This window comes from Onychostoma macrolepis, chromosome 12, assembly GCF_012432095.1.
Source record: "Onychostoma macrolepis isolate SWU-2019 chromosome 12, ASM1243209v1, whole genome shotgun sequence".
Classification (NCBI taxonomy): domain Eukaryota; kingdom Metazoa; phylum Chordata; class Actinopteri; order Cypriniformes; family Cyprinidae; genus Onychostoma; species Onychostoma macrolepis.
Genome location: NC_081166.1, coordinates 12056997 through 12061631, shown reverse-complemented (window position 1 = coordinate 12061631; position 4635 = coordinate 12056997). Strand labels below are relative to the sequence as shown.

At 34.4% G+C, this 4635-nt stretch overlaps 1 long non-coding RNA gene across 2 annotated transcripts; it reads left to right on the top strand.

The window, feature by feature from the left end:
- Positions 1-258: 258 nt before the first annotated feature.
- LOC131550554 (uncharacterized) lies at positions 259-3944 on the top strand. 2 transcript variants are annotated; one of them, XR_009273570.1, is made up of 7 exons: positions 259-375; positions 500-592; positions 680-778; positions 1604-1726; positions 2555-2642; positions 2741-2849; positions 2979-3944. It is a non-coding gene; the product is annotated as an uncharacterized LOC131550554 (long non-coding RNA). The 2 variants fall into 2 exon arrangements; XR_009273569.1 differs by having other exon boundaries at positions 1601-1726; positions 2979-3943.
- Positions 3945-4635: the final 691 nt, after the last annotated feature.

Sequence of the window (4635 nt, the reverse complement as noted above, 5' to 3'; positions counted from 1 at the left end):
CAGTTAAGTTCCCGGATGTGCCGGTAGTGCGTATATCCAGCCTATGAAGACTTCAGACGACCAGCACCTGTGAAGAGATGACGCCAGCCCTTGAGAGGACTTCAGATGAAGCTGACTCTGAATAAACATACACAGTAAAATCAGCAGTGTAATATTTGCAGTGTTAAAAGTTATTAATTCCCAAAGAGTTGAATTAGCAATCTACAGTGTTAAACAGTGGTGTTCAGTGTTGTCACACGGTGTAATATTTATGTAATTTCACTTTTACACTGAAAGTGTAAAAAAAAAACCCCGCCGAATTGATCTGACTCCGCCCCTCAAGCACCTCTGCCTCGCAGAGCGACGACGCCATTTTATCTTCAGGCGACCAAGACGGTAAATTGGATTGCTTTTCCCTTTATAAAATTACACGGGATAAATACTTTTTGTTGATTAATTTATTTATGATAATTGGTGGTGAACACATTTAGAAATTACTAACTGCAAGTGTTTTTGTCAGGTATACAGTGTTATGTTCGTGAGGTGTAGAGAGGCAACCTTAGCCTACAGAAGAGTGAAAGTTTCTAATCCGGGTTCGATTTCCTGAAATAAGGTGATTTTACGTGTAAAATAATTTTTGGAATGTGCTTACAATTTATGTTATATACTTTTAGCTTCTTTCATTTTGCCTCGTTGACAGATCCTCTCGTCTCTATTCCGCCGAGGCCTGGTTTTACTACGAGTCTGAAGCAGCCACATTTGGGCGGTTTTCTACTCCGAGGAGAGGATTCATCAAATGGTAAATTTATATTTGTTTTTGAAAGCATTGAGTGCTTTGAAACGGTAATAGTGGGACTGTTAAACATTTACGCGCTAACAATTTCGTTTTTGTGACGCGTAACACCGTGTTGAAGTGTCGCGTCGCGTCTTTCTGCAGACGGAGCTGTGTAACGCGGGACATTTATCAGTCATTATGATTCAGTCATTTAATTGGCGTTATCTAATGCAAAACTGTGAAATTATAGCGTGTTTAAAAACTTCGTTCGCAAAGTACGTTAAACTGTAAATCCGTCAGTCTTTCCTTAAGTGGCCATGCAGAGCATGCTTGAAACCAGTCTTTATCAATTCATATGGCATGCTATTTTGAGTAAATAATGTCCTAAATACTTCCAGATGTACAAAGTTAAGTTTTAATGTAGAAAGATATGTCTGAATCTCTGTATTTTCTTTTCGCATTATAAATAATAAATTATTAGTAAGAAATTTTAAACGTGTTAATTTATTCTAATGTAGTACACCATGTTCATTTTAAGATTCCTTATTACTCATGTCACTCATTAAAATTATATAAATGTTTAATAATCAGATTAAATAAATACTTAAATTGTTTCAGGAATGCCTCCATGTGAATATTGCACAAGGTTTTGTGTCTATTAACTTTAACAGTCGTTTAATTGACCCTAGAATTAAGGATGTAAATAAGTTTAATTTGACACCTGTATTATAGACAGCTCTCAGCATACTCAAAATTAGGGGTAATCACAATTATTTTACCATATTTACAGTCCTAATGTAAATTAAATTACTGAAATAAGTGTTTTTTATTTTTATTCTTTTTCAGTAGAATTGGCCCAGACTTCTGCAGTGTCAAGTGAAGGAAGCTCCTCTCATAAGATTGCAGACCTGGAGTCTGATGACACCGAGCGAGTGATGGAGGGAGCAGAATGATGAAGATGAAGCCAGAATTGTGAGTCGGTGTCATTTATGTTATTCTGTGTACAGTAAAAAAATTTAAACGCACAAATGAATATGAAAAATTTAAATTTAACTGGGCAGCCACACAATATCTGCTTATGTTCACACCTGGAATTTACTAATTATTAATTTAAGATATCAAAACGCATAAAGCCCAAAAATGAAAACTCGTCGTCATTTCTCACTCTGTCATTCCAAACCTGCAAGACTTTCATTCATTTTCAAAACACAAATGAAGATATTTTAAATGAAACCTGAGAGATTTCTGTCCTTCCATCGACAGTCTACACAACTACCACTTTGATGCTTCAAGAAGTTCATAAAGAGATCATAAAAGTAATCCAAATGAATCAAGCAGTTTAGTCACAATTTTCCGAAGAGACTCAATCGCTTTATACAATGAACAGATTTCATTTTTTTTTTTTTTCACATTTAAACATTGATCAGGGATCATAAACAGAAAATTTGGACTAAACCACATGATACGTATGGATTAGATCTCTTTATGAAGTTTATGAATTATCAAAGTGGTAGTTGTGTGGACCGTCAATCAAGGGACAGAAATCTTATATTCTATTAAAATATCTTCAGTATTCAAGTCTTGGTTGAGTAAACGATGGAATTTTCATTTTTGAACTAACCCTTTAATAAAAGAATGTGGCCATATGCGTCTTGTGCTTGTTCACTTGTGCATCACCCAAGATGCATGCTAATGCCAGGTGTGAACAGAGCCACTGTGTGACTACACAATCAGTTTAGCAGAATGGTTCATGAGACCGATATTGTCACTATCTTTATTTATTTATTTATTTTTTCCAAGAAACCAAGTTCCTGGCTTTTCTCGAGACCTTCAAGGACCCGATTGACCTCGGAATCAGCTGTAAAGGAGGATGAAACCGATGTTTAAGGTTAGACTATATTTCAGAATAAGATTATCTATATTCATTTATTATCTATATTCTGTATTCTTGCATTTTTTGCTGAAGTTGTCATATCTGTTATTTAGAATGGGACAGCGATATTGCATCAATTTGTCTCCTTCATTTGGTTCCACCATCGCTGCAAGGGACCTGGAGAAATGTCCTCCTATCAAGCTGAAAAACATCTTCAAAAAGGTGACATCTTCTGTCACTACCTATTGTCTGCCTCAAAATATTGCCAGATGTGTTTTATATGAAAGACTAATCAAAATAAAATCAATTGGAGAGCTGACCTTAATTGTTATTTTTGTCTTTGATCTGCAGGCACTAACCAGAAGAACACCTTGATTGCATAGAAGAGACCACACAGCCATACCTGCTCGCTGATGGGACAACGAGGAACAGCACTGCTACACAACTGTCGACAAGTATCTTGCTGCAATCTTGTTCAAATCTACCTGTCATATTTGTTAATGTCTAGGTAAATTTTATGATTTTGTGTTTTATTAACTCTTTTATGTTTCTGTGCAACACTTAATGAATGTGACTGACTAATTAACCTCTACACATCTGGTATATGCTTTAAAGTTGCCACTTTGCCCATTTGTTAAATAAACGTTGGAATTTGTACATCTGTCTGAAGACTCTTGATTTTATGTCTAATCTTGTACATTAACACTATACAATAGCATTTTTATTTTTGCACTGAAAAGAATACTTTATTAATAACACTTAAAACAACACCAGGGGTGTTAAATACCCCAGAGTGTAAAATTTGAACAATTGCAAGTGTAACAATTCACACTCGGAGTGCAATTTTTCTACACTATAAGGTGCTATATTAACACTAAAAATTCAACACTATGAATGGTGTACTTTTAACACTACACCGATTGGGACCATATATGATCTTTAGTAGTGTTAAACTGACACTGCGTTTTTTTTACTGTGTACAAAACTGCCAAGTTTTCCTTTCATTGTAATCAACATGATCAAATCACGTAACCATTGCTTTAATTTGTTCATTGTTTCTGAACTCATGACATTAATTAACTGCATGATTTGTATAGCCTAATTTTAGAACATGTCTGCCATATGTACATTACTTTAGCACAGTTACACCTGTTAACAAAAATCTTATTTGTAAATGTAGAAACGTTCATTTTCTGTAAAGGTGCTTTGAAACAATGTAATAAAAAGTGCTATACAAATAAATGTGAATTGAACAAAACTTGATGCATTTTTTTTCTCCTCTCCGTGTCAGTAGGGAAACCATACATTCACACTCCTTTCTGTGAGTGACTGGAGCGCTCCCATGCAGCACAGCACACTATCTATAGTGGAGACTGTTCAAGGACAGCATGCTTTATAGTACGTAAATAAGTGCATAACAAAGGTTAACATACATAAAATATATGATTAAATGGGTAAAAATGTTTTAAGTTATTTTAAATTTGAATATACTACAAATATATATTAATAATGGAGGGGTGCACAAGAATCAAAAACATTAAAAGACATTAATTCCCACTTAATCTTAAAATATCTTCACTTATTTGGAATGAATTTTCAAAGACAACAAACTTAACATTCACCATGAGATTAATAAAACGACAATGAACATTAAGATGTGATTGCACTTGACTAACATGCAAGTTAGAACACACACAATTATATTTATACAGAGAGGCTGAAGTTACCTTGGTAAAAGACCACGATGTCGTTTATATAGCAAACGTGGACTTTTACAATGGTAACATCAGCCTAAAATATGTTAACATGGCAGGTAAGGATAGCGGACCACATTAATCCTCAAATATTAGCGAATTTTATCTTTTAAAAACAACACTGATACAGCTACATATACTACGTATAAATTATTTTGTAAATAAAGTATTTTATTGTCTACTAATTACCAAAAATCGCAGTTCTGTCTCTCTAATTCCAATTGCCCGCTATTAACATCCTGGAACTATTGAGG